Source organism: Sminthopsis crassicaudata, chromosome 5 (assembly GCF_048593235.1).
Source record: "Sminthopsis crassicaudata isolate SCR6 chromosome 5, ASM4859323v1, whole genome shotgun sequence".
Lineage (NCBI taxonomy): Eukaryota > Metazoa > Chordata > Mammalia > Dasyuromorphia > Dasyuridae > Sminthopsis > Sminthopsis crassicaudata.
Window position 1 is genome coordinate 222,580,315 of NC_133621.1, and position 19,884 is coordinate 222,600,198.

General features: G+C 36.3%; 1 pseudogene; it reads left to right on the forward strand.

The window, feature by feature from the left end:
• Positions 1 to 1,610: 1,610 nt before the first annotated feature.
• On the forward strand, positions 1,611 to 4,171 carry LOC141544210 (tubulin beta chain pseudogene; annotated as a pseudogene).
• The last annotated feature ends 15,713 nt before the right edge of the window (positions 4,172 to 19,884 follow it).

A 19,884-nucleotide genomic window follows, 5' to 3' on the forward strand; every position in this document is an offset into this window, starting at 1 on the left:
TGCTCTATGACTATTATTATGTCACTTAACACACAATATCAATTATTTCAATTACTTGTTCAAATGCTTTCTCCTGTGTAATACTATTCTCTTCTTGAAGACACCACCGAGTGGTGATCTATAAACCAGTGTTTTACACATATTAGATGAATGAAGGGGATCTACAAGAACAAAGGACTCAGGTTCTCTACCACATATTAGCCATCTCTAATGCAAACAGGGTAGTTGCTTCCCTTCGAGGATTCAACCTAAAATGCTCCCTATTTTCTATTTTTCTATAGATCTCACAGAGGAACCAGGCACAAACCCCTCTGCCTTAAATAATTTCCCAGCTTATTTCATGATTCTCAACAAAATACCCAGGCTACTTTGACTCCCTACCAAAGATCAGGAGATTAAAGCCTTTCAGACTATGATAGAAGTCATTTTCTCAACTGTCACCAAAAAATAAAAAAGCAATTTGGCCAGTTTAGTGCCTTTTAATTCACACTTAGTTCTGGCTCAGCAGCCAACCAAAAGGCTTTCTTTTACCATTCGATATTCAAACAGTCATAGAATTCCTGCACATCTTATGAAGTGAATACTTGTACCTTCTGGCTTATTTAGCAAGTATCTCTGCATTTGGAATCTGAAATTTTTAGTATCAGTCTCTAAAACAGACTCCTTTTTGGGGACAATGTCCATCCACTTTTTAAAAGATTTCTTTAAAAATTGAAAAATCTGAATATGATGAGAAGCCAAAACTCTTAATCAGCAAAGCCAGCATTCACTGTTTCAGTGATGGGAAGGTGATAGGGTTAGGATCCCTTCCATTCCCAGTCAGGAAACCAAATGATGCGGTTAGTGGCAGTTCAGAGAGTGGTGGGAATGCCCTTCTGATCAGCACAGGTCTTTTGTGAAAGAATTCTTGAACCTAAATAGTTTAAGTGGCAAAAATGAAAGTTTATTGTTGGCACAGCAGGAGTCAGTTTTTGATGGGAAGACTGACTTCCAAGGTCCTAGCAGAGAAATCCTGGCAGAGAGATAAAGAGCGGTTAACACTGAGAAGAGAATGTCCCACTTACTGGGAGTGATCCTGAGCCAATTTTTAGATCAATAGAGGTCAATAGAAATATCAAGTCTAGATCTCCAGCTAAATGAGTCCACTTAACATCCCCCAACAATGGGTCTTTGTCAGTGGAAAGTTTCTCCAGTGTTCCAGGAGTTTCTCTTCCCGCAAAGTCAGGACAGTTTCAGGGTTCTCCCATCAAAGGGAAACTCTTAATGAGCCCATCCAGAGTCCTATGTCTCTAATCCATCCTGTCTCCAATCTCTGAGACTGTTAATTAGCATATTAGAAAACCAAACTCTTCCCTGGTTCCTCTGCTCACTCCCTAGATATTCCACTCTCTTGAGACTTTAAAAAGTTGTTCTCCTCAAAAGCGCATTAATTAATATCTGTAACTTTATCTTGTTTAGTCATATTTTGGTTAAGTCCCTAAGCTATTTCATATAATAAATGGCAAAACTTATAACCTACAAAAAATGTCTGATTGAAGATGTCATGTTGCAAACCATTACTCTACTATGCTACTTTTTAAATATTCTTTAAAAATATGCCCTCCCATCCTCCTCTCAGGCCACGCAGTGCAACGCGCCCCGCCCTGCTTCTCCTCTCAGGCTTCTCCCTTCCCCCCTTCCTTCTTTCTCCCTCACAGAACGTTTGTGCAGCTGTGTGCTGAACTGGCAGCTCTAACCTTCTGGGGAACCTTCTATTAATAAAAAGCTCAGTTCAGCAGAAAGGAGGGGAAAAAAAGTTACATAAAAACTCTCCCTGCACGTAACGAGACAAGCAAAAGTAATTTTTAACCATGAGGGAAATCGTACATATCCAGGCTGGCCAGTGTGGCAATCAGATCGGTGCAAAGTTCTGGGAGGTGATCAGTGATGAACATGGCATCGACCCTACTGGCACCTACCATGGGGACAGCGACCTGCAGTTGGACCGGATCTCTGTCTACTACAATGAGGCCACTGGTGGTAAATATGTTCCTCGGGCCATCTTGGTCGATCTTGAGCCTGGAACCATGGACTCTGTTCGCTCTGGACCTTTTGGCCAGATATTCAGGCCAGACAACTTTGTCTTTGGCCAGTCTGGGGCAGGCAACAATTGGGCCAAAGGTCACTATACCGAGGGGGCAGAGCTGGTGGATTCGGTCTTGGATGTGGTACGCAAAGAGGCAGAGAGTTGTGATTGCCTGCAAGGCTTCCAGCTGACTCACTCACTTGGTGGAGGCACAGGATCAGGAATGGGCACCCTGCTCATTAGCAAGATTCGAGAAGAGTACCCTGACCGAATCATGAATACCTTCAGTGTGGTTCCATCACCCAAGGTCTCAGACACCGTAGTTGAGCCCTACAATGCCACTCTCTCTGTCCATCAGTTAGTAGAAAACACAGATGAAACCTACTGCATTGATAATGAAGCACTCTATGATATCTGCTTCCGAACCCTCAAGCTTACTACGCCAACATATGGAGACCTCAACCATCTAGTCTCTGCTACCATGAGTGGTGTCACCACCTGCCTTCGATTTCCTGGACAGCTTAATGCTGATCTCCGAAAATTGGCTGTAAATATGGTCCCTTTCCCTCGACTCCATTTCTTCATGCCTGGCTTTGCCCCCCTTACCAGTCGTGGGAGCCAGCAATATCGTGCCCTAACTGTCCCTGAGCTCACTCAGCAAGTCTTTGATGCCAAGAACATGATGGCAGCATGTGACCCTCGCCATGGGCGATATCTCACCGTGGCTGCTGTCTTCCGTGGTCGGATGTCCATGAAGGAGGTGGATGAACAAATGCTCAACGTGCAAAACAAAAATAGTAGCTACTTTGTTGAGTGGATCCCCAACAATGTCAAGACCGCTGTCTGTGACATCCCACCTCGTGGGCTCAAGATGGCCGTCACCTTCATTGGCAACAGCACTGCCATCCAGGAGCTCTTCAAGCGCATCTCAGAGCAGTTTACTGCCATGTTCCATCGGAAGGCCTTCCTTCACTGGTATACAGGGGAGGGGATGGACGAGATGGAATTCACAGAGGCTGAAAGCAACATGAATGATCTCGTGTCTGAATACCAACAATACCAGGATGCCACTGCTGAAGAGGAGGAGGATTTTGGTGAGGAGGCAGAGGAGGAGGCATAAGGAAGATACTCTGCCACCATCTCAGTCTTCTCAACTCTCATAACATTCTTTCCCCATCACCCTTTTCCTCTCAAGTTTGCATTTTCTGTCTTCATCTTCTTTCTCTCTTTTGTGGGTGCTGAGCTTTTTGCCCTGTTCTTCCTTTATGACCTTGTCACCTCAGTAATGTACTCTTTTCTTCCTCACTACCAGATTTCTCTTCAAGAAGTAGAATGTCTCCAACCCAGAGCCTCAATTTAGGGATTTTGATGCCCAGAATTAAAATGGTAACCATGGAGAAAAGGCCCTTTGACTTCCCTTGAAGGTGGGGAGACCAAGATGTAATATTCCTAGTGAAAAGAGTTCTCTTGGTGGTTGTTAGGGGGGGGGAAAGAGGAAATAGTATTCCATTCCATAAAAGTCTTGGGGGAGGCAGGCTCTCATATTCCCCAAACTGTCATTCCTATCTCTAAATGCCCCTTCATTTTCTCTCTCCTCCCCAGCTCTAGGGGAAGTGTTGACAGTATTATCTCCTCCTCCCCTCCCAGTTTTGGTTTTCTATTTGTGTTCATTTTTCTTTGGAGGGGTCTGTGCCTCACTCAGCCAAGTGGGCTTTCCCCCTCAAGCTCTTTTTCCTTCTCATTTTGGGATCCCCATCAGTGAGATTTGTTTCAACTTCCAAAATTCCAGAGAAGTCCCTCAATTGAGGAAGATTTCAATTTTCTTCCAGTTTCTCTCCCCCCTCCCCCCTCCCCAAATCAATTCCCTACAAAAGAAGAGAAACTGGGGCAACAAACACTTCCCATCACTATCTCTTTGATTTTCTGTCATCCTCTCCACTTATATATTTTCTACACTGGGCTCATCCCCCCAGTTCTAGGTTTCTGTTTTGTGTTGAACTTGCTTTTTTTCATATTGAAAAGATGCCTCTTCCTCCCCCCCCCAATAAACAGGAAATGAGGGGATAAAACCCTAAAAAAAAAAATAAAAATAAAATAAAATAAAAATATGCCCTCCCAAATCTACTCCATATTATCACTTCACACATACAGCCATAACATTTCTTATGAGCTCCAGTTTTGTATCACCACCTCCCTCAACTCACCATGTCCAAAACAGAACTCGATCTTTCCCTCAATCCTCTACCTTTCCCCATTTCATGGTTGCCCTCAGAGGTAGCACTAGCTTCCCAGTCACCCAGGATCACAGCTTCAGTGTCATTCTAAATTACTCTCCTTCACATTAACTACAACTATATAACCTAAGGCAAGACTTACTTGGTTGTCATTTGAAACCTGATTAAATCAGAATGAATATATTAAATAGCAATTGTTTCTGTTTTGATCAGAAACCTTGAGAATCTTACTTTGGTTTTTGATTAAGTAAAAGAGCCCATTCTCTGCTTCATTTCTTACTTAGCTTTAATCACAGATGGGGCATTTGAAAGTCAAACCAAACCCTGTTAAAGACCTTGACTTAAAAAGTTGAAGGGCTGCAAATGTATACAGGGCCATCTTCAGTCTTCTTGACCTATATGTGCCTACTGAATCCAGAGGAAACGTGAAGCTTGGTGTCTTTACAATGACTATTTTCCCTTCAAACTAATTCACTTACATGCCATGGCATCACCTTTCCAATGTCATGGTCCTCTTCAAGAATGAAGAACAAACAGAAACAATAACATATCTCATCTATAACAAAGTCTGATTATTTCTATCACCTAGCTGAAAGCAAATCCCCTTGGGGAATGTGATCATTGGGGAAAATGCACCCAAGTGCTCCTTGAGCAACTGCACCATTGTTCAAATTACACACTTTCAAACCTTGCTACTTTTCCTCAGAGTATTTTGGAACTTCTGTCCTCCCAGATAGAGTTGAAGGGTCCTAGGATCTCAGAGCTAGAAAAAGAAGAAACTTCAAAACCCATCTATTTTATGTGAGGAAATGGAAACCCCATAAGGTAAAGCAATCTAGACAGTCACACAGGTTTTGAAAATCAGAGTAGGAACTGGACAGAAGACCTCTGACTCACAAGACATTCCTCTTCAGAACCAAAACATTGTGTACAATAACAGTAACAATGTGTGACGATCCACTATGATTGCCTTAGCTCTTTTCAGTAATCCAAAAATCCAAAATAAATTCAAAAGATTCATGATAAAAAATGCTATCCATATCCCAAGTAAATACTGATGGAATCTCAATGCAAATAGTAGTACACTATTTTCATTTTGTGGGTGTGCTGGAAGAATTTCATGTGTGTTTTTTTTTTTCTCTTTTATTCTCTTTCTTCTTTTACAACATGATTAATGTGTAAATGTGTTTTGCATGACTATGTGTGTGTAATATAGCAAATTGCTCACCTTCTAAGGGAAGAAAGCAGAAGGAAGAGAAGGTAGAAAAATTTTTACAAAGTTTATCATTGAAGATTGTGTGTATGTACAATTAGAAAAATTGAAATGATATTAAACAAAAATTTAATACCCAATGTTCTTGTCACTGTGGGAGAGACAAGGAATAAAGAATTAACATGACTGATGGGCTTTCATTCCCCTGAATTCTTAGTAGAGATCCATTTCAGTGATGTGAAATGATCACACAACTCAGAGTCTTCTTGATGTGCTTCCCCACATGGATTTTTCTTTTGACTGCCTATATGATCGTGAACATTTGTGACATTATCATGAGCAAAAGATGGTTTTCCCTTCACAGGCCCTGCCATGTAAAATGAAAGTGGAGGATTGCACCATATTTAAAGTTGCTTGAGCTAAAGTCATGTGATTCTGTGAATATCCTCCAAGCCTGTTTAAAAATCATCCAAGAAAATAAGCTTCATAATCTTACATAACACCACCTTGCCCACAAAAATTATTGTCCCTCTTTATTGTTTCCAAAAATTAAATCTATCTTAAGAGGACATACTCTTAAGAGTGTGTTCAGAAGAGTCAGTCATAACATCATTGTTTTAGGTTCTGAAAAAGTCACAAGAATCACTACAATCTATTAGTTTTAATCAAGAAGGAATATGAATATGAGAAAGACCATGTACCTTGTTCAAGTCATACATCTAATAATAGCAAAACCAGAATTCAAACCCAAAGCTTCCTGGTACAAAGTCTGAGAGACTTCCCCCGCATTAAAAGTCCTGGGTATCTGTCCTTCCCGTCAATCCCCAGTAGCTTGAATGTCCTCAAAGCCACCTCTGTATCCTCTTGATATTTCTGTTAGAGAAAGCAGAATTGGAGAGGGCTTGGAGGTAAGACTCTATTCCAGGTCTTGAACCTTAAAGTAACTTGGCTCACCAACCTTCTTTTTTTTTAATGAATAGCATAGACATACTTACTAATATAATAATATGAGAATTGGCCAATGAAGCAAAATGCAAATTGTATTATTCAATGGATCAAAGGCCTGCCTTTGAACTTAGGACAGGAAAAACAGCCCACAATGGAGACTAAAGGCATTTGGGAGAAAGGTACTTGAAGACATTGGTATGATACTTTTACTCTGATGTGTATCTCAACTATTTACATCTCTGTGTAAATAATCAATATCCAGGCTTAATCATTTATATCTCAATAGATCATGATTGTTAGAAAAAGCTATATGAACATCAAAGAGTGTATTTTGTAGCAAATTTATAAGTATTGGAGATACACACACATGCATACACACACACACACACACACACACACACACACACACACATATATATATATATATATATATATATATATATATATATATAAAATTTGTCTCATCAATAAACTTTGAAGAGTTCATATCGAACTTCTCTCTGTCTAGGATCTGAATAACACACCCTTATTTCCTACTGGAGCTAGACTTCAACACAGAATAGTGCTTGAAATACCATCCATCCTCCTATATATATATATATATATATATATATATATATATATATATATATATATATATATATATATATATATATATATATATATATATATATATATATAAAGGATAACCCTTAATCCAGATAAGACACATCTCACATAGGGGCAAGTTTTTGTCTTACTATCTCCACAAAAAAGATGCTGTCTCAAGTCATTACTAACTCTTTTGTGTCACCTTCCATTACACATTGCTACACAGCGCCTACCTTTAGGGAAAGTTAAGTACAAACTTCAATGAATGAGTCAGTGTGATGCCAGAGAAACTGAGGCAAGATAAAGATTAAAGCGTTTTTCATATTTTATTTGAGAGGGAGAGATTGTCTGGGGCCAAAACAGGATCCACATTGACCCCAGCAGACTGAATGGGACTCAAGTCTCAAAGGATTCAGCAACAAGTAAAGAATTCCAGGGATTTTTATAGGGTCCAGCAATCAGGAGAGACAAAGGCAGGGGGGTGGGGGGAGGGGGAGGGAGGTTAAGAGTACTGGTGAGCAAGAATTTTCAGAAACGGATCATAAATTCAGTTCTGACAGGTTGGGGATGAGGAACATAAATTCTGATAACTTAGGAGGACCTAGGAGCCAGGATGTCTGAAATAAAAGATATGCTTACCTATCTCTAAATAACCTACCTACAATTTATAGCTCTATGGAATGCTAATGTTCAGGGCTAGTTATCTCTGTCCCAATTTATAACAGTTCTAATGGTCAGGAAGAGGAGTTGCAACCAGGGGATGGAGGTAGAACTATTTAAGGAAACTGAGGCAGGACAATTAAAGGAAACTGTGCCATAATATTAGTAAGTATTATAGACTCAACAGTATCAATTATTTCTAAGATCTATGATGCATAGAGAGAGAATAAAATGATTGAGTTGTCTATATCCTTTGAGCCAGAGACTTCATTTCACAGTCTATGAGATAAGGAAGTTATTGATAAGGAGAAAAAAAAATCAAAAATAAACCAAAATATTAACAGAAGCACATTTTTATGATAGCAAAGACTTGAAAAGAAAATAGATGCCTATATATTAATTTAAAAAACTGTGCCCATGAATGCTATGGAGTGTTATTGTACTGTCAGAAATAATTTGTCTCGAATGGGGAGAAACAAAGAAAAATCTATAGGAACAGATACAACAGTGCCCAAAAAAAGCAAAATACACAATAACAAACACTGCAAATGAAAGAACAGCCAATTGCTTTAAAAAAAATCAAAATTTTGGAAGTGGAAATCTTCAACGTAAAGAAGATCCAACTCACTTCCAGTTGATCAATGATGGATAGAGGTAGCTACACCCAGAGAAGGAACACTGGGAAGTGAATGTAAATTGTTAGCACTACTGTCTGTCTGCCCAGGTTACTTCTACCTTCGGAATCTAATGCTTATTGTGCAACAAGAAAATGGTATTTACACACATGTATTGTATCTACGTTATATTGTAACACATGTAAAATGTATGGAATGCCTGTCATCAGGGGGAGGGAGTAGAGGGAGGGGGGGCATAATTTGGAAAAATGAATACAAGGGATAATATTATAAAAAAAATAAAAAAATAAAAAATTAAAAAAATAAAAATTTGAAGTAATGAAACTAAAAATATCAAATATGACTCTAAGGAAAAGTTATGATAAGTAACAACTCCAAATCATCTTTCATGGATAGGAAGTCCTCTGGTATCATGTATAATACATTGTATATATTTTCAGACTTTATCAATATATCTACCACTTTTGCAACTTTTTTTTCTTACCAAAATTTATTATATAGGATGGCCCTCTAAGAATGGAAGGATAATTATACTGCAGTTAAATACAATCATGAAGAGAGTACCATTTTAAATTATTTTTATAATTGTAAAAGAGAAAAGGAAAAGAAATAAAAGTTTTAGAAAAGTATATTCCTTACAATAATTCTATGATGTAGGTAGGTAATAAATATAATATTTTCTAAATTGCATAAAGAAACTGAGCCCCTGGTTGTCTCTCATTTTAATCTTTGTTAGATATCTGGAAATTCGGAGTTGAGGATTGGAAGCAAGGGGGGTGTAGAGTAGGCATGTCAAGTGACTGGTTAAAGCCCTGGAGCCCTGAAACCCAACTTCCTCATAGGAAAAATAATTAATCAATTGAGATGAATATAATGATCACTTTTCTGTTATAATTCTAAATTGTTGTCTGGAATGGTAGTGTGTGAGACAGTAGAAGCCACAGATACAATCAGAGAATTTTCAAGTAAAAAAGGCAAAAAGAAAGTTGTTACAATCTCAGGAGAAAGGACAACTCCTAATGGGCAAGGTGTCAGTAGAGGAGTGCAAAGCACAAACTGCAAAACACAAGATTATAAAGAAGCCTAATGCAGAAGCTTCCATGCCCCAACCCCTGACTTTTTCTCCCATTGTCTGGGGACTCCAGGTTTACACTCTATACATGGAACTCAATCCAAGGAACAAAAGGATACTAGGAAATAACAAACTCTCTATGCATCAAGTAATTAAATGCTAATCAAGAGGAGGGGAAATGTTTATCCAAAACAATGGAACATCTGCAGTTTTTTAGCTATAGCTCATCTTGTTATTGAAAAGTCTCAAGTCACAATTTGGGCAAAGGTCAAGACCACACACATTCCTATGAGAGGTCTTCACTCAGTTTAACCCATTCAGTAAGGACAAATCATATCTCCATCAACAATGTATTTGTGTGTTTTTTGACAAAACCATTTAAATTGTAATAATGCCCATTGTTTACTTTAAAGTTTAAAACTCTCTCCTTTCTCCCTTCCCCAATTTTTCATTTTTTAATCCAGCAGCATTATAAGTGATAATTTTATATTAAATTCATATTTAATATAAATTAATTTATAAATTATTTTTCATTTATGAATTAAATTTATAAATAATAATTTATGCTATTAATTGTTATTAACAATAATTTAAATTAAATAATTAATTTAATTAATAATTATTTATTAATTGTTTATTAATTATTTAATTAATTTAAATACTAATTTATGGTATTATGTATTATATAATATATATATAATATATATAATCCATATATAAATATTTTTATTTTTAAAAATAGGATGAATAATACACATTAAAATGCATATAGATATATAATCCTGCACAACAAAATTCCACATTAGCTATGTCCAAAAAGAGGGGAGTGAAATGAAGAGAAAGAGAAGAAAATATGTTTCAATCTATCCTCCAGATGATTAGTTCTCTTACTGAAGGATGATAGAAGAATGTTTGGTCACTGGATCAATCAGATTTACTATGTCTTTCAACACTGATTTTTTTTTTTATCGTTATGGTATAAAATGTTGTCCTAATTTTTTTCACTTCACTTTGTACCAGAACATAAAAGTCTTACCAAGCTTTTCTGAAATCATCCCCTCCATTTCTTTTAGCACAACAGAATTTGATCACACTGTTATACCATAACTGGTCAAGTCACTCTTCAATTGATAGGCATAGCTTCATTTTACAAATCTTTGTCACTATAAGAAAAAGCTGATTTAAAAACACATATTTGCATACTTTTATGTACATTTCACTCGTGTCATTTTGTTCTTTCTTCTTTTGAGGAATACTAGTATCACTGGGACAAAGGAATATAATTTAATAGTATTTTGCATAGAGATCCAAATTTCTTTCCAGAGCGATTGGACAAGCTCATAAGCTCCACCAACTCTACATTAGTGTTCCTATTATTCTACATTCCCTTTAACCTTTGCTATTTTCCTTTTTTATTTTTTGGTCATTTTAGGCAATATTATGGGTGTGAACTGCTAGCTCTGAATTATTTCAATGTACATTTTTCTTATTTAGAGAATTTGTCATATGGTTATTGAAAGTTTGGATTTCTACCTCTGAAAATTGCCTGTTTTTAGCCTTTCACCCTTAATCTATTAGGAAATGGCTCCTTTTCTTATATATCTTATTGAGTTCTCTATATACTTTAGAAACAAGTCTTTTCTTACAGGAAGCAGTTGCAAAAAATATTTTCCCAGTTCTCTGATATTCTTTTCATTTCAGCTGCATTGATTTTATTTGTGCAAAAAATGTTTTAATTTTAGGCAATCAAAATTAGGCATTTTACATGTTGTGAACCTATCTATCTCTTGTTTCTTCATAAACTGTTCCCCTATGTGTGAATCTGACAAGTACTCCCTTTCATGTTCCATTAATTTCCTTAAGATAGCAACGGTTATATCTAAATCATGTGCCCATTTTGAACCTATTTAGTGTATAGAGTGAGGTGTTGATCTATGTTACTCTGCTTTCTCTTTTTTGTCTAATAGCAAGTTCTTGCAGTAGCTGGGATTTGGAGATTTATCTAACACAAGGTGACTGTGCTCAATTAATTATGTATTTTGTATAACTAATTTATTTCACTGATGCACTTCTTACCCATTATCAAATTATTGTGACAATTACAACTCTATAATATAATTTCAGATCTAATGCTGTTAGACCCCATTATTTGCCTTGTTTTTTCATTGCTTCCCATGGTATTATTGATCTTTTGCTCCTCCAGATGAATCTTGTTATTTATTTCTAGCTTTAAAATGTAATTCTCAAATAGTTTGATTGGCATGACACTGTTTGAGTAAATTAATTTAGATTAAGTTCTTTTTACTATATTGTAGCATAGCCTGTTCATGAATAATTAGTATTTCTTCAATTATTTACATCTATCTTAACTTGTGTGAAAAATGCTTTGTAATTCTAGTCATATGAGTAGATATATTTCTTGTGTGTATGTGTCTCGACTGGTAGACTCCCAACTATTTAAACCTGTCTGAAGTTATTTCCCGGTCTGTTCCTATTGGATTTTAAAGATAATATTCAAAAATGCTGAGGATTTGGATGAATTTGTTTATAGACTTCATATTTACTGAATTTCTTATTCAGATTAGTTTATTAGTTGACTTTCAAGGATATTCTAAGTAAGTTATCATGTCATCTGCAAAAAGTAATAGTTGTTTTCTTGCTTTATATGCTTATTGCTTTAATTTCCTTTTTTGTCATATCTGTACAAATATTATTTCTAGTAGAATATTAAAGTATAATGATGAAAACAGAAATTTTGCCTCAACCCTGACCTGATGGAAAGGCTTCCAGATTTTTTGTTCTTCAGTTTTGTCCAACTCTTTGTGACTCTATTTGGGGTTTTCTTGGCAAATATATTCGAGTGATTATTATTGCTTACTCCAGTTCGTTTTTAAAGAGAAAAGTAGGGGGAACAAAATCAGGTGACTTGCCCAGAGTTACATAGCTAATAAGTGTCTAAGAATGATTTCAACATTTCTTCCATGCTTCACTCCATCTTTCCTGTTCCCTTTCTCCATATGTATCATACTCTAGACTTCAGATGCTTTTAAATTTATTTTTTGAAGGCTGCACCATCCTGAAATATCTTGAGGTTTTACTACCTAGATTTCTTTCTTTCTTAAGGGCCATGCCTTAAACCCATATCCCTCTGACTCATTGATTGGCCAATAATGAATCCCAGCTCAAGCCCCTAGTGAACATTGCTTGGGTCCTGATTGACTCAGGGTGAATATAAAGAGAAAGCATTTCTTTTTTGGCCAGAAACACTGAAAACCTTCCCCTCCCAGGTTTACCCTCTTTATTTACCTTTATTTTTGACTAGGTGAAAGAGTCCATACTTTGAAGCAATCCCAATCTAGCTTTAATCAGTCAAACTGAGACCTGTTAAAGACTTTAGCTTATTTGGAGTCTGAATATTAGGTGGAAAAGCCTAACCACTCACCCTATATTCATCTTAGAATAGTATTGTTAAAAATATACCATTAAAAAAATAAAAGAAGCTTTATGTAATTTCTTCTTTTAAAAATAAATAGAAAAGGAAAGCTCATAAAATAAAAGACATTTGCTTAAAAGGATCAAGTTCTCTAACTGCATCCAAAGCCAACTCCAGTTCTCCTGATCTAATTTCTGGCCACAAGATTCAGGTGGTTCTGGAAGAAAAAGTGAGGCAGATGACCTTGCAAAGCTTTCCATCACTTAAACCTAATTCACTTGAATGTCATGGCATTATGCCTTTTATTTCATGGTTCTCTTCAAGAATGAAAGACAAACAATGATATTAAAATGGTCATGTAGTTTTCTTTTTTCTACTTTCCCCATCTCTAGATGGATATCATTAGACATAGACAGATGGAAAAATAATGCAATAGATATAAAATTATTCTACAAATACTTCTATTTATGATTTCTTTCTCAGACAAACTTTAGAATTATTTTCTAGATCTGACATGAATTGGAAATCATCTTACCTAGAGTCAGAGAGTTGGACAAATTGAACTTCTAAAGCCCACTTTCCAGGAAGAAACCAGGAGGTCTCTGTATGTCCTTGGGAGAGGGTTCTAGCACTATAATAATGCCAAATGAGTAGGAAGTCTTCCTTATCCACTGAGACATACGTGCTAATATAATAATATAATTTAATTAATATTAATATAATATATATAAATATGTAGATATTTATATATAATTTTAATATAATTTAAATTAATATTAATAACACAATTTGAGAATAATCAGACTCCCTGAAAAATGAGAGGAAAAAAAGAGCCTGGACACTATTTTCCAGGAAAGTATCAAAGAGAACTCCCCAGACGTTTTAGAAACAGAAGGTAAAATAGACATTGAAAAAATTCATCAATCACCCACTGAAAGGGACCCTAAAATCAAAACGCCAAGAAATATATTGGCCAAGTTCAAGAATCATCAGACGAAGGAAAAAATACTGGAAGCTGCCAGAAAAAAGCAATTCAGATATAGAGGAGCCACAATAAGGATAATCCAGGATCTAGCAGCATCCACATTATAAGAATTAAGGGCCTGGAACATGATATTCCGAAAGGCTAAGGAACTTGGTATGCAGCCAAGAATAACTTACCCATCAAACATGAGCATTGTTTTCCAGGGAAGAAGATGGACATTTAACAAAATAAATGAATTCCTTCTATTCTTGGTGAAAAAACCAGACCTACACAAAATGTTTGATCTTCAAATACAGAACTCAAGAGATTTCTAAACAGGTAAAAAGAAATCTTGAGAACTACATTTCTGCCATAAATATATGTACAGAACACATGTATAATTTGTCCTAGAGGTGGAAAGGAAATTATATCATAAAAAAGGGTAAAGTGGTGGTACTACATCTTATAAAGAGGCAAAGGTAACCTCTTATATCCAAGAGAAAGAAAGGAGGGAGATAAACATAGTATGTATCAATAGACATATTCTATTTATGGTGAAACTTCTTCCACTTCATTGAAAAGTGAGAGGGAAGGAGTAAGCTAAGGGGAAGGGAATACATAAATTGTGAGGAAAAGGGGTAAAATAAGGGGAGGAACTTTAAGGTGGGGGAGGGATACTAAAAGGGGAGGGCAAGTGGTGTTCACAAATTTAATAGTGGGTAGGGAGGTAAGAGGGAAGGAAAGGAGAAAAGCATAAGCAGGGGTTAACAGCAAGCAATATAGAATTAGTCATTCTAACCATAAATGTGAATGGGGTAAACTCCCTCATAAAGAGGAAGCAGTTAGCAGACTGGATTAAAAGTCAGAATCCTACCATATGTTGTTTACAGGAAACACACCTGAAACAAGGTGATACATTCAAACTAAAAGTAAAAGGGTGGAGCAGAATCTACTATGCTTCAGGTAAAGCCAAAAAAGTAGGGGTAGCCATCCTCATCTCAAATCAAGCATAAACAAAAATTGATCTAAATAAAATAGATAAGGAAAGGCCTTATATCCTGCTAAAGGGTAGCATCAATAATGAAGCAGTATCAATATTAAACATATATGCACCATGTGGTGCAGCATCTAAATTCTTAAAAGAGAAATTAAGAGAGCTGCAAGAAGAAATAAGACAGCAAAACTATAATAGTGGGAGATCTCAACCTTGCACTCTCAGAATTAGATAAACCACAAAATAAATAAGAAAGAAGTCAAAGAGGTAAATAGAATACTAGAAAAATGTGATATGATAGATCTTTGGCGAAAGCTAAATGGAAACAGAAAGGAGTATACTTTCTTCTCAGCAGTTCATGGAATCTATACAAAAATTGATCCTAAACTAGGGCATAAAAACCTCAAAATCAAATGAAGTAAGGCAGAAATAGTAAATGCATCCTTTTCAGACCACAATGCAATCAAAATTACATTTAATAAAAAGCCAGGGAAAATAGACCAAAAAATAATTGGAAACTAAATTATTTTATACTAAAGAATGATTGGGTAAAACAGCAAATCATAGACATAATTAATAACTTCACCCAAGAAAATGACAATAATGACACATCATGCCAAAATGTGTGGGATAAAGCCAAAGCAGTAATAAGGGGAAGTTGTATATCTCTAGAGGCCTACTTGCATGAAATAGAGAAAGAGAGGGTCAATGAATTGGGCTTACAACAAAAACTGCTAGAAAAGGAACAAATGAAAACCCCCCAGACAAACACGAAACTTGAAATTCTAAAAAGAAAAGGTGAGATTAATAAAATTTAAAGTAAAAAAACTATTGAATTAATGAATAAAACAAAGAGTTAGTTCTATGAAAAAACTAACAAAATAGACAAACCGTTAGTAAACCTGATTAAAAAAAGGAAAGAGAAAAGCAAATTGTTAGTCTTGAAAATGAAAAGGGAGAACTCACCACTAATGGAGAGGAAATTAGAACAATACGTAGGAGCTACTTTGCTCAACTTTATGCCAATAAATTCGATAACTTAAATGAAATGGAGGAATACCTTCAAAAATATAGCTTGCCCAGATTAACAGAGGAAGAAGTAAGTAATCTAAATAGTCCCATCTCTGAAAAAGAAATAGAACAAGCTATTAACCAACTCCCTAAGAAAAAATCCCCAGGACCACATGGATTTACATGTGAATTCTACCAAACATTGAAAGAACAACTAACTCCAATGCTATATAAACTATTTGAAAAAAGTTATTGAAGAAGTCCTACCAAATTCCTTTTATGAAACAGACATGATACTGATACCTAAACCAGGTAGACTGAAAATTGAGAAAAACTATAGACCAATCTCCTTAATGAATATTGATTCTAAAATCTTATATAAGATATTAGAAAAAAGACTTCAGAAAATCATCCCCAGGATAATACACTATGATCAAGGAGGATTTATACCAGGAATGCAGGGCTGGTTTAATATTAGGAAAACTATTAGTATAATTGGGCTGGTTTAATATTAGGAAAACTATTAGTATAATTGACCAAATTAATAATCAGATTAATAAAAACCATATGATCATCTCAATAGATACAGAAAAAGCATTTGATAAAATCCAACATCCATACCTACTAAAAACGCTTGAGAATATAGAAATAAATGGACTATTCTTTAAAATAATAATGAGCATATATTTAAAATCATCAGTAAGCATCACATGTAATGGAGATAAACTGGAACCTTTCCCTGTAAGATCAGGAATGAAACAAGGTTATCCACTATCACCATTGCTATTCAATATAGTACTAGAAACACTAGCCTCGGCAATAAGAGCCAAGAAAGAGATTCAAAGAATTAGAGTACAAAATGAGGAAATCAAACTATCACTCTTTGCAGGTGACATGATGGTATACGTAGACAACCCCAAAGACTCTGCTAAAAAGCTATTTGAAATAATTCAGAATTTTAGCAAAGTGGCTGGATACAAAATAAATCCACATAAATCCTCAGCATTTTTATACATTACCAATACAATCCAACAGCAAGAGATACAAAGAGAAATTCCATTCAAAATAACTGTTGATATAAAATATTTGGGAATATATCTACCAAAGGAAAGTCAGGAACTATATGAGCAAAATTATGAAACACTTGCCACAAAAATAAAGTCATATTTAAATAACTGGAAAGACATTAAGTCATCTTGGATAGGCCAAGCGAATATAATTAAGATGACAATACTCCCTAAACTAATCTATTTATTTAGTGCTATACCAATCAGACTCCCAAGAAACTATTTTAATGACCTAGAAAAAATCACAACAGAATTCATATGGAACAACAAAAGGTCGAGAATTTCAAGGGAAGTAATGAAAAAAAAATTAAGTGAAGGTGGTCTAGCTGTACCAGATCAAGAACTATATTATAAAGCAACAGTCACCAAAACCATTTGGTATTGGCTAAGAAATAGACTAGTTGATCAGTGACATAGGTTAGGTTCACAGGGCAATATAGTGAATAAAAATAGCAATCTAGTGTTAAACAAACCCAAAGATCCCAACAATAAGAATTCATTATTTGACAAAAACTGCTGGGAAAACTGGAAATTAGTATGGCAGAAACTAGGCATGGACCCACATTTAACACCACATACGAAGATAAGATCAAAATGGGTCCAAGATTTAGGCATTAAGCATGAAATCATAAATAAACTGGAGGAACATGGGATAGTCCACCTCTCAGACTTGTGGAGGAGGAAGGAGTTTGTGTCCAAGGGAGAACTAGAGACCATTATTGATCACAAAATAGAAAATTTTGATTGCACCAAATTAAAAAGTTTCTGTGTAATGTGCCCTCCTGGCAGTTACAATTACTAGTCTGCCCTAGGGTAGTACATTTGACCACTGTCCTTTGCACTGTCAACTCTATCTGGCTCACCTCCTCTGAGGCCTTCAAATGTCTCTGGCCACGATCTCTTGAATCTATAGCTTAATAACCAGTAGTGCACTCAAGAACAGCCATGTATAATCTTAAAAGCCTTTATTACACCTACTCACATAATGCCCTGACTTGATGCCCTGACTTGTTGGTTCCCGAGTGAACACCTGGTCAGAAGACCCACGTATTCACTACCAAAATCCTTACCTCTTCTGGCTGCCCATCTTGGCTTGGCCACCCAGGCTCAGGAGCCAGGGTAAAGAGCACGAGGTTAAAGAGAGCGACTGCTGCCTGCAGTGGGCTTATAAAGGGCCTGTGAGGTCACACACACAGCCAATCAGAGAGAGAGTCACCCATTACGAAGCTGTCTCAACGTGGCCAAGATCCCATCTACAAGGCAGTCCTAATATCTACAGAAATTACTTCTGGGCCTTAATCTCCCGATGAGCTGTGGTGCCACCCATTTAAAGGGCTCTTATATTTCTGCACAAACAAAACTAATGTAAACAAGATTAGAAGGGAAGTAACAAATTGGGAAAACATTTTTACAGTTAAAGGTTCGGATAAAGGCGTCATTTCTAAAATATACAGAGAATTGACTTTAATGTATAAGAAATCAAGCCATTCTCCAATTGATAAATGGTCAAAGGATTTGAACAGACAATTTTCAGATGATGACATTAAAACTATTTCCACTCATATGAAAGAGTGTTCCAAATCACTATTGATCAGAGAAATGCAAATTAAGACAACTCTGAGATATCATTACACACCTGTCAGATTGGCTAAGATGACAGGAACAAATAACGATGAATGTTGGAGGGGCTGTGGGAAAACTGGGACACTGATGCATTGTTGGTGGAGTTGTGAAAGAATCCAACCATTCTGGAGAGCAATCTGGAATTATGCCCAAAAAGTTATCAAAATGTGCATACCCTTTGACCCAGCAGTACTACTCCTGGGCTTATATCCCAAGGAAATACTAAAGAAGGGAAAGGGACCTGTATGTGCCAAAATATTTGTGGCAGCCCTTTGTGTAGTGGCTAGAAACTGGAAAATGAATGGATGTCCATCAATTGGAGAATGGTTGGGTAAATTATGGTATATGAATGCTATGGAATATTATTGTTCTGTAAGAAATGACCAATAGGAGGTATACAGAGAGGCTTGGAGACACTTGCATGAACTGATGCTGAGTGAAACAAGTAGAACTAGAGAATCATTATACACTTCAACAATGATACTTGTATGAGGATGTATTCTGATGGAAGTGGATATCTTCAACATAGAGAAGAGCTAATCCAATTCCAATTGATCAATGATGGACAGAATCAGCTACATACAGAAAAGGAACACTGGGAAATGAGTGTAAATTGTGAGCATTTTTTTGTTTTTGTTTTTCTTCCAGATTATTTTTACCTTCCGAATACAATTCTTCCTTTGCAACATCAACAACAAAATTCGGTTCTGCACATATATGTTGTACCTGGGATATACTATAACATATTTAATATGTATGGGAATGCCTGCCATCTAGGGGAGGTGGTGGAGGGAAGGAGGGGAAAAATTCAGAACAGAAGGGAGTACAATGTTGTAAAAGAAAAAAATTACCTAAATTTGGACAAAGCCATAAGTAAACACATGGTGCACAAGATGAGAATTGCTCTAAGTGCTGCCCATGACCTCTGCCAAAAAATTAGGCATCTACTCCTAACAATGTTTGTTGATTTAGCAAATGACAGTAGGCAGAAATAAGAGAAAGGGATTAGGTAGTTTGCAGAAGAAGGTTAATTGCCGCTCTCAACTTCCACTGGATTCTGACATCTTTATAAGTACCTTGGTAGAAAGGTGCTTCATCAACACTTCTCCCTTCTCCACAAGAAACCTCTCCATATTCTTCAGCAAAATGAAGTTCTCCATTTTTCTCCTCCTGACTGCTCTAGCTGGAATCCTGATGGGAGCTGGTGAGTTTGGTCATTTCCCAGTCCCACCTTCAGCAGAAGTCTAAAACACCAAAGAGGGCCTGAGACCAATTTTTCCAGATTCCCACTTCACAGAATAAGACAGTTACCCTTCCTGGAGTCATGTTAACCTTCTCTAAGACCAATCACTCATCCATAGGAAGAGAATTCCA